Source organism: Salvelinus fontinalis, chromosome 33, assembly GCF_029448725.1.
Source record: "Salvelinus fontinalis isolate EN_2023a chromosome 33, ASM2944872v1, whole genome shotgun sequence".
In the NCBI taxonomy this organism is placed as follows: Eukaryota; Metazoa; Chordata; class Actinopteri; order Salmoniformes; family Salmonidae; genus Salvelinus; species Salvelinus fontinalis.
The window spans coordinates 26,501,473-26,516,651 of record NC_074697.1 but is presented as its reverse complement, the minus strand read 5'-3'; positions in this window follow the sequence as shown (position 1 = coordinate 26,516,651).

Genomic DNA, 15,179 nt, shown 5'->3' with positions numbered 1-15,179 from the left:
TATGTTGTGGCAAGCAAACATTATCTGCACTTACGGTATAAGCAGATTTGGGCCCTAGCAGGATGGACATGAGTATGTACTGTAATGTCAGAAATACAACCACCCATCCAGGAACTTTGGGTGGCTTCACTGCGCTCGGCCTCTTTGTTCGCGTGCCCTTTTAAAATGTGGTGTAATGAGAAATGTTAGAGATACTGCATCCTGCTAGAGTGAATGGGCTGAGGCTAAGCAGTTTAAAGCCATTGAAATAGAGGAAATAGTTGGCTACCTTTAAAGTGGGGCTTGCGCTAAGCTTCACATAAATCTGATAAGTGTTTGTGCTGAAATAGTACAACCCAGCCCCAGCATTTGGCAATTACCATGCAATAAGCTTGGCACGAGAAGTACTCTCATTTGAAATATTCCCAATGCGAGAAGGGAGACAATGTTACATTAGCTGTTTTTGTAATACACTTAACATTAAGTTGCTCTTGTACCTGTGTAACTGAGTGGCACAAGGATGGTGTTATTAGCAAAGGTTCTGAAAAGGATATTCAAATTTGCAAGAAATAATACATAAATAATGAGATAAACACATGCAGTCTGTAAATATAGCCAACATTCATAATGGCAGTTTATTTGGTACATTCATCCTGAAAATGAGACCCATGTTTAATTGCATCATTGATCTTATTAGGGAGGGGTTGTTTTTCTATTCAGAACAGATTACTTTTTAGAGTCTGTATACAGACTCATCAGAGTGTTTCTTAGACTTTACAAAGCCAAACAGCTTTCATCATTCATCAAGTGTGGCTTAAAGGGATGATGAGTAACACTGGTGTCACTGATGAGTCATTGCTTTAATTTGCCCAACCCAATCTGATTGTTTCTGTCACTCAGACTTTACAGGTTACTGTGATGTCAAAATATGCATAGCCTCCTAATTTGAGGACCATGTATTTCTTTGATCCCTACAAGCGTGTTGTACATTAGTTGTTAATTAAAAACCACAAGAAATATACAGTGACATGGCCATGTGCAACATAAACAAAACCATCAGTGTAATTTACCTAGCCAACTAATGCTGAGACCAGACTGCTACTAGCCGGCTACCACTTTTACTAACCGGCTACCACCCGGTACACTACCCTGCACCTTAGAGACTGCTGCCCTATGTGCATAGAGTCATGTAACACTGGTCACTTTAATAATGTTTAAATACTGTTTCACCCACTTTGAATGTATATGCATTATTCTAGTCATGGCTAATCCTACAGTATATAACTGCTGCTGTACACACTTGTTCTATTCATATCCTGTCAATACACACCATTATACAGTATATACACTGAGTGTACAAAACATTAGGAACACCTTCCTAATATTGAGTTGACCCCCTTTTGCCCTCAGAACAGCCTCAATTCATGGGGAAAAAATTAAGAACACATGCTCTTTCCATGACATGGACTGACCAGGTGAATCCAGGAATCTATGATCTTTGATTTATATCACTTGTTGAATCCACTTCAATCAGTGTAGATGAAGGGAAGGAGACAGGGTAAAGAAGGAATTTGAAGTCTTCAGACAATTGAGACATGGATTGTGTATGTGTGCCATTCAGAGGGTGAATAGGCAAGACAAAAGATTTAAGTGCTTTTTAACAGGGTATGGTAGTAGGTGCCAGACACACCAGTTTCCTGTGTGTATCAAGAATGGTCCCCCACTCAAAGGACATTTGACATAATATCAAATCATATTGTATTTGTCACATACGCCGAATACAACAGGTGTAGTAGACCTTACTGTGAAACGCTTACTTACAAGCCCTTAATAGGGGGCAGCATTTTCACTTTTGGATGAATCGCGTGCCCAGAGTGAACTGCCTCCTACTCTGTCCCAGATGCTAATATATGCATATTATTATTACTATTGGGTAGAAAACACTCTGAAGTTTCTAAAACTGTTTGAATGATGTCTGTGAGTATAACAGTACTCATATGGCAGGCAAAAAAACAGAGAAAAATCCAACCAGGAAGTGGGATATCTGAGGTTGGTCGATTTTCAACTCAGTCCCTATTGAATGCACAGTAGGATATGGATATGTTTAGACTTCCTACGGCTTCCACTAGATGTCAACAGTCTGTGTAACCTTCAATGAGGCTTCTACTGTGATGTGGAGCCGGATGGGAGCTGTTTGAGTCTGTGGTCTGGCAGAGAGCCTGGTCACGCGCATTTCACATGATAGCGACCTGCGTTCCATTGCTTCTCTACACACAAAAGGAATTCTCCGGTTGGAACGTCATTGAATATTCATGATAACATCCTAAAGATTGATTCTATACTTAGTTTGACAAGTTTCTTCGACCTGTAATATAACTTTTTGAAGTTTTCGTCCAACTTTCGGCTGGTCCTGCACGAGCTTTTGGATATGTGTACTAAACGTGCTATCAAAAAGTAGCTACTTGGACATAAATAATGGATATTATCGAACAAAACAACAATTTATTTTGGAACTAGGATTCCTGGGAGTGCATTATGATGAAGATCATCAAAGGTAAGGGAATATTTATAATGTAATTTCTGATTTCTGTTGACTCCAACATGGCGGAATGTTTTTTTCAATGTTCTGAGTACCGCATCAGATTATTGCATGGTTTGCTTTTTACGTAAAGGTTTTTTGAAATCTGACACAGTGGTTGCATTATGAACAAGTGTATCTTTAATTCTATATAAAACATGTATCTTTCATCAAAGTTTATGATGAATATTTATGTTATTTGACGTGGCTCTGCAATTTCTCCGGATATTTTGGAGGCATTTCTGAACATGGCGCCAATGTAAACTGAGGTTTTTGGATATAAATATTAACTTTATTGAACAAAACATATATGTATTGTATAACATGACGTCCTATGAGTGTCTTCTGATGAAGATCATCAAAGATTAGTGAATAATTTTATCTCTATTTCTGCTTTTTGTGACTCCTATCTTTGGCTGGAAAAATGGCTGTGTGTTTTTTTGACTTGGTGGTGATCAAACATAATCATATGTTGTGCTTTCGCTGTAAAGCATTTTTGAAATCGGACATGATGGGTAGATTAACAAGATGTTCATCTTTCATTTGCTGTATTGGACTTGTTAATGTGTGAAAGTTACATATTTAAAAAATCTATATATAATAATTTCCCACGCTGCCTTTTCAGCGGAACGTTGTCGAGGGGTTCAGCAGAGAGAACAGTCTATGACTTGGGTGACTGGAGTCTTTAACAATTTTTAGGGCCTTCCTCTGACACTACCTGGTATATAGGTCCTGGATGGTAGGAAGCGTGGCCACAGTGATCTACTGAGCCGTACGCACTACCCTCTGAAGCGCCTTACGGTCAGATCTTGAGCAGTTGCCATACCAAGTGGTAATGCAACCGGTCAGGATGCTCTCAATGGTGCAGCTGTAGAACTTTTTGAAGATCTAGGGACCCATGCCAAATCTTTTCAGTCTCCTGAGGGGGAAAAGGTGTTGTCATGCCCTTTTCATGACTGTCTTGATGTGTTTGGACCATGATAGTTCGTTGGTGATTTGGACACCAAGGTACTTGAAACTCTCGACCCACTCCACTACAGCCTCGACGATGTTCATGGGGGCCTGTTCGGCCGGCCTTTTCCTGTAGTCCACGATCAGCTCCTTTGTCTTGCTCACATTGTTGTCCTGGAACCACACTGCCAGGTCTCTGACCTCCTCCCTATAGGCTGTCTCATCGTTGTCGGTCATCAGGCCTACCACTGTTGTGTCATCAGCAAACATAATGATGGTGGTCGTGGGTGAACAGGAAGTACAGCGGCCCGTCAGGAAGTCCAGGATCCAGTTGCAGAGGGAGCTGTTTAGTTCCATGGTCCTTAGCTTAGTGAGGAGCTTTGTGGGCACTATGGTGTTGAATGCTGAGCTATAGTTAATGAACAGCATTCTCACATAGGTGTTCCTTTTGTCTAGATGGGAAAGGGCAGTACATGACAATACATGTTAGAATCCCCTTTTGCATTAATTACAGCTGTGAGTCTTTCTGAGTAAGACTCTAAGAGCTTTGCAAACCTGGATTTTACAAGATTTGCCCATTGTTATTTAAAACGTTTGTCAAGTTGGTTTTTGATCATTGCTAGATAGCCATGTTCAAGTCTTGCCATAGATTTTCAAGCCGGAACCTAGACCACTCAGGAACATTCACAGTTGTCTTGGTAAGCAACTACAGTGTATATTTGTCGTTGTGTTTTAGGTTATAGTGCTGCTGAAAGGCAAATTTGTCACCCAGTGTCCTTTGGAAGCAAACTTAACCAGGTTTCCTCTAGGATTTTGCCTGTGCTTAGATCTATTACGTTTCTTTTTAGCAAAAAAAACTCCCTAGTCCTTGCCGATGACGAGCATACCCATAACATGATGCAGCCACCACCATTCTTTAAAAAGATGAGTGGTACTCATTGATTTGCCCCAAACATAACACTTTGTATTCAGGACAAAAAAGTTCCTTTCTTTGACAGTTTTTGCAGTATTACTTCAGTGCCTTGTTGAAAACAGGATGTATGTTTTGGAATATTTTTTATTCTATACGGGCTTCCTTCATTTCACTCTGTCATTTAGAATGTTGTTATGTCAGTTATGTCCTATCACAGACAATACACTCTATAACTGTTTTAAAGTCCCCAGTGGCCTCATGATGACATCCCTGAGTGGTTCCCTTCCTCTACGGCAACCGGTTTAGGAAGGAGGCCTGTATCTTTGTAGTGACTGGGTGTATTGATACACCATCCAAAGTGTAAAATTAATAACTGCACAATGCTCAAAGGGATATTCAATGTCAGTTTTTTTTACCCATCTACCGCCCTCGTCTTTGTGGTTGAATTTCTGCTTGAAATTCACTGCTCGACTTAGGGACCTTACAGATAATTGTATGTGTGGGGTACTGAGATGTGTGGGGTAATCATTTAAAAATCATGTTAAACAATATAATTGCCTCCCAGGCTGTGTCGCAACCGGCCGTGACGGGGAGTCCGATAGGGCGGCGCACAATTGGCCCAGCGTAGTCCGGGTTAGGGGAGGGTTTGGCCGGGGGGCTTCGGGGTTAAGCGGGCGGGTGTTAAGTATGGTTTGGTAGGTCATGTTTCGGAAGACGCATGACTCAACCTTTACTTCTCCCATGCCCGTTGGGTTTTGCAGCGATGAGTGAAGATCATAATTGGATCACAATTGGATATCACGAAATTAGTCAAATACAAAAAATTACATTAAAAAAAGCAACAATATTGTTGCACACAGATTGAGTCCATGCAACTTATATGTAACTTGTTAAGCACATTTGTAGCCCTGAACTTATTTGGGCTTGCCATATCAAAAAGTGTTTGCATACTTATTGACACTTCAGCTTTTCATCTGTAAATTATTTGGAAACATTTCGAAAAACATAATTCCACTTTGACATTACGGGGTATTGTGTGTAGATCAGTGACACAAAATCTAAATTTATTTAATTTTAAATTCAGGCTGTAACAACAAAATGTGGAAAAGGTCAAGGGGTGTGAATACTTTCTGGACTCTGGACAATGCTCGTTCTAACTTTATTTGTTTTACTTTTTTGGGTTATGTTCGTATTGTTTTGTATTGCTAGATATTATTACTGTGCTGTTGGAGCTAGAAACACAAGCATTTCGCTGCACCTGCGATAACATCTGCAAATCTGATACGCCACCAATAAACTTTTTTCTGATTTGACAGACCTGTCAGCAGATCCAGGATAAGGCATGAATAAACCCTGACAATACAAAAGAGAAACAAAGATTAAAGCTATTTTTCTCCTCAGATTAACATACACACATATAGAGGGTTCATTGATGTTTGTGTGTGTGTTTTAAATAGCATAAATTAGTTTAAAAATGACCACCAGGTGGTCAGTCCTCATGGTGTCTCCTGAGACTAGCTTTGTGAACATAAACACAAAGCTAACTGAACCAGCCTCTAAAGGATGAGAAAAGCAGCACATGATGTGTGTCCTATAAAACATGAGATCTGCCTGTCAAGCAAGCTCACCACTGCAGCTCCTCATCCGCTGGGTACCAGCCTACATCTTCACCCAGCCTTGCCTGGCCATACGCAGCCGTAACCATGATCCTGACCTACAACTCTGCTCTCTTTCTGCCTTAAAGGATCAGCCCCTTTTTTTCAATTGACGCCTAAAATGACATACCCATATCTAACTGTGTAACGGTCCTGACCTGTTTTATGTTGTTTTTGTATGTGTTTAGGTCAGGGCATGTGTTTTGGGTGGGCAGTCTATGTTATCTGTTTCTATGTTGGTTTTGGTTGCCTGGTATGGCTCTTAATTAGAGGCAGGTGTTTTGCGTTCTCCTCTAATTAAGAGTCATATTTAGGTAGGGTGTTCTCACTGTTTGTTTGTTGGGTGATTGTCTCCTGTGTCTGTGTCGATGTTACACCATACGGGAATGTTTCGGTTTGTTCGTGCGTTTATGTAGTCTGTTCCTGTGTTAGCGTGCTTCGTGTATTTGTAAGTTCGTTTGTTCAGGTCTGTCTACATCGTTTTGTTATTTTGTTAGTTATATCAAGTATAGTTCGTTTTCGTCTTTGTCTGTTTTGTTTATTTAATAAATCATCATGTATTCACAACCCGCTGCGCCTTGGCTCGATCACTACTCCACCTCTTCTTATGAAGAGAGAGAGGAACGCCGTTACAGAATCACCCACCCTTCCAGAGCCAAGCAGCGGAGTAATTGGAGTAAGGGACAGGAAAACAAGGATTTCTGGACTTGGGAGCAGATATTGAATGGAGAAGGTCCCTGGGCTAAGGCAGGAGAGAATCGCCGCTCTCAGGACGAGAGGGAGGCAGCTAAAGCCCAGGAGCGGTGGTTTGAGGAGGCAGCAAGGAGACGTGGCTGGAAGCCCGAAAAGCCATGGGAGCAGCTGGAGGCACTGGGGAGAGCAGAGGCTACCGGAGAGAGGAACCGGAGCTATGAGGGAACACGTCTGGCACGGAAGCCCAAAAAGCCCGTAAGTAATTCCCAACAATTTCTTGGGGGGGGGCTAGGAGGTAGTGGGCCAAGGGCAGGTAGGAGACCTGCGCCCACTTCCCAGGCTTACCGTGGAGAGCGGGAGTACGGGCAGGCGCCGTGTTACGCAGTAGAGCGCACGGTGTCTCCTGTACGAGTGCATAGCCCAGTGCGGGTTATTCCACCTCCCCGCACTGGTAGGGCTAGATTGGGTATTGAGCCAGGTGTCATACGCGTCTGGTCTCCAGTGCGTCTCCTCGGGCCGGCATACATGGCACCTGCCTTACGCATGGTTTCCCCGGTTCGCCTACATAGCCCGGTGCGGGTTATTCCACCTCTGGTGGTCTTTATCCTGGTGCTGCCCCTTATCCTGGTGCTCGCCTTTGTCCCGGTGCTGCCCCTTGTCCCGGTGCTGCCCCTTGTCCCGGTGCTGCCCCTTCTCCTGGTGCTGGCCGTTTATTTAGGGGATGTGAGTTTTAGGGTGGTCATTGGGAGGGGAAGACAGAAACGGGGAGTGACTATGGTGGTGTGGGGACAGCGTCCAGAGCCGGAGCCACCACCGTGGTCAACTGCCCACCCAGACCCTCCCCTGGACTTTGTGCTGGTGCGCCCGGAGTTCGCACCTTGAGGGGGGGGTTCTGTAACGGTCCTGACCTGTTTTATGTTGTTTTTGTATGTGTTTAGGTCAGGGCATGTGTTTTGGGTGGGCAGTCTATGTTATCTGTTTCTATGTTGGTTTTGGTTGCCTGGTATGGCTCTTAATTAGAGGCAGGTGTTTTGCGTTCTCCTCTAATTAAGAGTCATATTTAGGTAGGGTGTTTTCACTGTTTGTTTGTTGGGTGATTGTCTCCTGTGTCTGTGTCGATGTTACACCATACGGGAATGTTTCGGTTTGTTCGTGCGTTTATGTAGTCTGTTCCTGTGTTAGCGTGCTTCGTGTATTTGTAAGTTCGTTTGTTCAGGTCTGTCTACATCGTTTTGTTATTTTGTTAGTTATATCAAGTATAGTTCGTTTTCGTCTTTGTCTGTTTTGTTTATTTAATAAATCATCATGTATTCACAACCCGCTGCGCCTTGGCTCGATCACTACTCCACCTCTTCTTATGAAGAGAGAGAGGAACGCCGTTACAAACTGCCTGTAGCTCAGGACATGAAGCAAGGATATGCGTATTCTTGATACCATTTGAAAGGAAACACTTTGAAGTTTGTGTAAATGTGAAATGAATGTAGGAGAATGTAACACATTAGATCTGGTAAAAGATATTACAAAGAAAAAAACATGCATTTTTTGTATTTTTTTATCCTTCATCTTTGAAATGCAAGAGGAAGGCCATGATGTATTATTCCAGTCCAGGTGTAATTTAGATGTTGGCCACTAGATGGCAGCAGTGTATGTACAACGTTTCAGACTGATCCAATGAACCATTGCATTTCTGTTCAAAATGTTGTAAAGACTGCCCAATGTGCCAAATTAGTTTATTAATTTTTCAAATTCATAATTGTGCACTCTCCTCGAACAATAGCATGGTATTGTTTCACTGTAATAGCTACTGTAAATTGGACAGTGCAGTTAGATTAACAAGAATTTAAGCTTTCTGCCAATATCAGATACAGTGGGGCAAAAAAGTATTTAGTCAGCCACCAATTGTGCAAGTTCTCCCACTTAAAAAGATGAGAGAGGCCTGTAATTTTCATCATAGGTACACTTCAACTATGACAGACAAAATTAGAAAAAAATGTCCAGAAAATCACATTGTAGGATTTTTAATGAATTTATTTGCAAATTATGGTGGAAAATAAGTATTTGGTCAATAACAAAAGTTAATCTCAATACTTTGTTATATACCCTTTGTTGGCAATGACAGAGGTCAAACGTTTTCTGTAAGTCTTCACAAGGTTTTCGCACACTGTTGCTGGTATTTTGGCCCATTCCTCCATGCAGATCTCCTCTAGAGCAGTGATGTTTTGGGGCTGTTGCTGGGCGACACGGACTTTCAACTCCCTCCAAAGATTTTCTATGGGGTTGATATCTGGAGACTGGCTAGGCCACTCCAGGACCTTGAAATGCTTCTTACGAAGCCACTCCTTCGTTGCCCGGGCAGTGTGTTTGGGATCATTGTCATGCTGAAAGACCCAGCCACGTTTCATCTTCAATGTCCTTGCTGAGGGAAGGAGGTTTTCACTCAAAATTCATTCTTTCCTTTACACGGATCAGTCGTCCTGGTCCCTTTGCAGAAAAACAGCCCCAAAGGATGATGTTTCCACCCCCATGCTTCACAGTAGGTATGGTGTTCTTTGGATGCAACTCAGCATTCTTTGTCCTCCAAACACGACGAGTTGAGTTTTTACCAAAAAGTTATATTTTGGTTTCATCTGACCATATGACATTCTCCCAATCTTCTTCTGGATCATCCAAATGCTCTCTAGTAAACTTCAGACGGGCCTGGACATGTACTGGCTTAAGCAGGGGGACACGTCTGACACTGCAGGATTTGAGTCCCTGGCAGCGTAGTGTGTTACTGATGGTAGGCTTTGTTACTTTGGTCCCAGCTCTCTGCAGGTCATTCACTAGGTCCCCCCGTGTGGTTCTGGGATTTTTGCTCACCGTTCTTGTGATCATTTTGACCCCATGGGGTGAGATCTTGCGTGGAGCCCCAGATCGAGGGAGATTATCAGTGGTCTTGTATGTCTTCCATTTCCTAATAATTGCTCCCACAGTTGATTTCTTCAAACCAAGCTGCTTACCTATTGCAGATTCAGTCTTCCCAGCCTGGTGCAGGTCTACAATTTTGTTTCTGGTGTACTTTGACAGCTCTTTGGTCTTGGCCATCGTGGAGTTTGGAGTGTGACTGTTTGAGGTTGTGGACAGGTGTCTTTTATACTGATAACAAGTTCAAACAGGTGCCATTAATACAGCTTGTTTGTAGGTGACCAAATTCTTATTTTCCACCATAATTTGCAAATTAATTAATAAAAAATCCTACAATGTGATTTTCTGGATTTTTATTTCTCATTTTGTCTGTCATAGTTGAAGTGTACCTATGATGAAAATTACAGGCCTCTCATCTTTTTAAGTGGGAGAACTTGCACAATTGGTGGCTGACTAAATACTTTTTTTGCCCCACTGTATGTCTATGTCCTGGGAAATGTTCTTGTTACTTACAACCTCATGCTAATCGCATTAGCCTACATTAGCTCAACCATCCTGTAGGGGACCAACCGATCCTGTAGAGGTTTTAAAGGTGAATCCACAGATACAATCTGTCAGCTATAATGCTTCAGCTTGCCTACTGGTTCATAGTGTTAAAGAGAATCATACACATGATGTAATTAATATGACCTTGTGTTTAGGGTGGACTCTGACCAGCCTTCAGCTGTCAGGATGAGTAGAGAGGATACATGCACTTTCTATCACACCTAATTGAACTGCTAGAAAGGCCTGAAGAAATAGGAGACAGGAGGGTTTCTGGTACTTATGGTCAGCTGTAATGAGGATGGAGAGGCGGACTAATGCACCTTGTGTCTAGGCTCCTCTATGAGATTGACCTTTCTCTGCAGGCCTTTGAAGGTTGGTTCCATGTCAAGGCTGACAGACAGGCCCTATTCCACTGTATCATTTGGAAGATGGATGGAGATGCTATCTGTCTCGAATGAGGGGGAAAGGAAAGACATTGATCGGTTTAAGGTGTAGCTAAAGTGAGGGTGCATTAAAGCCGAGCTCCCAGGGAGTCAATGTAAAAAAAAAAAAGGCCCTCCATTTTTATCCTTTATTTCACAAGTTTGCGGGTGTCTCAGGAAGAACAACAAGCTCGAGTAAATTAATGATGCTTTCAATTTTTTCTATGGGATTTCCATGCTTCGTGTAGATTGTTACGGATTAATCCAAATCACATTTACAGCTTGGGCAGTAATTCCCTGAAGGTGAGACACAGGCACAATTTGAGCTGAGACTGCTGTGTCTAGCTCCATCACTCAGAGGGAGCAAAGCAGAGTTTACACATTTGCCTCCCATGAGGACACAGTATTCTGCTGCTGCTGCATTAGGCTTGCTCAAATGGTCTGCAGTACAGACAGTGTTCTCCATCTTTAACATGCTTGTGTCTACCACCATCCAGGGAGGGCTTACATGAGAGAGCAGGTGGTCAGTTCTCATCGTGTCTCCTGAGACTCCAAGACAAAGTCTGCTGTCCCTAATGTAATTGTGGGGTTCAGTACTGTACACCTATCAGCCCTGATGGATCACAGAGTGAAGAGGGAGGCCCCTGTTACATTCATCAAAGCCAGACAAACTGTTAGGACCAAGACCGGCTGGAGGATAGCGAACGGGGGGAATCCCAGTGTGGCTGAAACGGGCAAACCTTAACACTTGATCCCCAAACACTCCCTCCCAGTCCCATATTGCTCACAGTTCATAAAATGTCCAATATTACCTCTAGATGTTTGTCTAGGGAAATTAAATGAATGACAAATAGCTCTGTGCTTTTAGCAGAGTTCAATAAGGCCCAAATTGCCACTTAAAAGCCTCGTTGTGAGCGCGAGGCAGATACAAGCTGTGGAGATGCGTGTCAACGCAAATCACGTTACACATTGCAAACCGCAAGAGGAAGGGAGCAGAGAGAACTGATTTCATTCTAAGCTCCATATAAAGTGGAGGTTTCAATAGATGTAATACATGATTGTTAGAATGTGAATAGATGGTCCCAGAGGGGATGAAAAGACAGACCAGAAGCTTCTACGTCATTTATGTTGGTAAGAAATGACAGACATAATCTGAACCTGCTTTTAGAACCAATGTTTAACCTTCATGCGTTTGTAAAGAATGCAAAATGTATCAACTCAAAACAGGTATACATGTGGCTATACTTCTCCAGGAAAATCTTGAACCACAATGACCTTTTTCTAAGACTGTATAACTCTAGCGGAAAGAATGTGATCGTAGGTGCAGGGAAGGACAACAAAGGCAGAGAAATTTAATTTACAGGGAATTAATTATTCCTTAAAACACAGTAAGGTGGGGAAAAGGGGCTGGACGGAATGAAAGCAAAGAAAGTAAAAGGAGTCCCCTTCCCTACCTAACCTTTAGTACTAACTGACGCGCTAACCAAAACACAGGGGTGGTCTGCCCAGGTCTTACCTCGTGTACATAGACAGATTCAATATTACGGGTTATGTTTGCCCACAGGCCTCTTGCCTAAACACTCCCAAGGTGTGTTCCCCTTCCTCCCTTGGGAACAAATGAAACAGAATAATTCACCAATACTTAGTGAACAATTTCTATAAAGCAAAAACACTAAGTCCTATGGCATACACATACCTCTGATGGAGCGGCTACAAAATACGGTCAACAACTTACAGAGGACATACAAAGAAGCTCTCGCCTGATGAAGGAACACTGGCTTTTATCAAGCTGGAGAAGGAGTCTGTACTTGATGAGACAGCTGTTTCCACTGACGAGAGGGTGGGCCAGAGATCCAATCAGTGATGGGCCGACCAATCAGCTGCTTGGAATCCAGGAAGACATCCTGAAATACACACACATACATACAAACCCACAACACAGAAAATGGGGAACGTAACAGAGTCCATTCTCAACGCTTACTGTATGTAACTACCTTATGGAAGGAGCCGGGGAATAAGAAACAACGAACCCGTTATCATGCATGGCCTCCCTCTCTCCCTTCAGCCATATACAAAGGCCCAGGGCCTGGAGACAGAGGTGTAGCACGAGTACACAGCGTAACCAGGGCAGCTGAAATGCACCACATCCCTGGAGCTCTTTCCACCACATTACCAGTGAACAGTGTGAATGGACGTTAGGCTCTTTGTCTCGCAAGCTAAAAGAGAGAGGCTCTTTCCCACTCAAAGATCAGCCTGTCTGCCCATGTCTGTCCTGACATGGGAAGTTGGAAGTTGGAAGTTTACATACACCTTAGCCAAATACATTTAAACTAATTTTTTCACAATTCCTGACATTTAATCATACTAAAAACTCCCTGTCTTAGGTCAGTTAGGATCACCATTTCATTTAAATAATGTGAAATGTCAGAATAATAGTAGAGAATGACTTATTTCAGCTTTTATTTCTTTCATCACATTCCCAGTGGGTCAGAAGTTTACATACACTCAATTAGTATTTGGTAGCAGTGCCTTTAAATTGTTTCACTTGGGTCAAACATTTTGGGGAGCCTTCCACAAGCTTCCCACAATAAGTTGGGTGAATTTTGGCCCATTCCTCCTGACAGAGCTGGTGTAACTGAGTCAGGTTTGTAGGCCTCCTTGCTCGCACACGCTTTTTCAATTCTGCCCAGAAATGTTCTACAGGATTGAGGTCAGGGTTTTGTGATGGCCACTCCAATACCTTGACTTTGTTGTCCTTAAGCCATTTTACCAGAACTTTGGAAGTATCCTTGGGGTCATTATCCATTTGGAAGACCCATTTGCGACCAAGCTTTAACTCCTGACTGATGTCTTAAGATGTTGCTTCAATATATACATTTTCCTGCCTCATGATGCCATCTATTTTGTGAATTGCACCAGTCCCTCCTGCAGCAAAGCACCCCCACAACATGATGCTGCCACCCCTGTGCTTCACAGTTGGGATGGTGCTCTTCGGCTTGCAAGCCTCCCCCTTTTTCCACCAAACATAACAATGGTCATTATTGCCAAATGACCCATCCCCATGTGCAGTTGCAAACCGTAGTCTGGCTTTTTTATGGTGGTTTTGGAGCAATGTCTTCTTCCTTGCTGAGTGGCCTTTCAGGTTATGTCGATATAGGACTTGTTTTACTGTGGATATAGATAATTTTGTACCTGTTTCCTCCAGCATCTTCACAAGGTCCTGTGCTGTTCTGGGATTGATTTGCACTTTTCGCAAAAAAGTACGTTCATCTCTAGGAGACAGAACGTGTCTCCATCCTGAACAGTATGGCGGTTGCATGGTCCCATGGTGTTTATACTTGCGTACTATTGTTTGTACCGATGAACGTGGTACCTTCAGGCGTTTGGAAATTGCTCCCAAGGATGAGCCAGACTTTTTCTGAGGTCATGGCTGATTTATTTTTATTTTCTCATGATGTCAAGCAAAGAGGCACTGAGTGTGATGGTAGGCCTTGAAATACATACACAGGTACACCTCCAATTGACTCAAAATATGTCAATTAGCCTATCAGAATCTTCTAAAGCCATGACATCATTTTCTGGAATTTTCCAGGCTGTTTAAAGGCACAGTCAATTTAGTGTGTGTACACTTCTGACCCACTGGAATTGTGATACAGTGAATTATAAGTGAAATAATATGTCTGTAAATAATTGTTGAAAAAATTACTTGTTTCATGCACAAAGTAGATGTCCTAACCGAGAAATTAGTGGAGTGGTTGAAAAACAAGTTTTAATGTCGCCAACCTAAGTTTATGTAAACTTCCGACTTCAACTGTACATCTGTTGCCCTGTTAAAACAACCCTTTTTCCCATGTCTTTGGGTATTCAGCTGGATTTACCCCTGTCTTTTTTCACCTTACTTTAAAGATAAGAAACTAAACCTTTTGCGTGCAGCCATAAAGGAAGAGGGCTTAGAAAAATATTTTGTTTTACCTCAACAAAAATGTTACTGGGCAGATGGCTGAATTCAAACATGACAGGGACCTTGCCCTCTTTCTCTGTAGGCTATGTTACAAAATATGTTGAAGGTGAGGCCCTCAGTTGTACTGTGGTTGTGTAAACTGTATTTTTCCTGTCACTCCTGGTGTTTGGTATTCCTCCCCATCCGTTCCATTGGTGACAGCACTGGACTCTCTGGTGCTGTTTGACAGCTAATTTTCACACCTTATAAATAACTAAATCAATTATATTTCCCCTTCTAATCAAGCCCCCAGTTATCTGTTAACTCATGGTAGGAAGGAAGGAGTTACATGGATGACTGAGGAAAGTGTTCCTAGTAATATCTGGAGATTCTCTTGATTTTATTCTCAGTTTTAAAAGGCCAAGGAAGTGTGAAACGTCTATGTTTCTAACTGCCACAGCAATCCTGGGCCGGACCAAATGAGTCCTTCACACATGAAGAGAGACCACACACACAGAAACACACACACACACACACACACACACACACACATACACATACACACAAACACAATGTTAGCTAAATTATTAATTTCTGA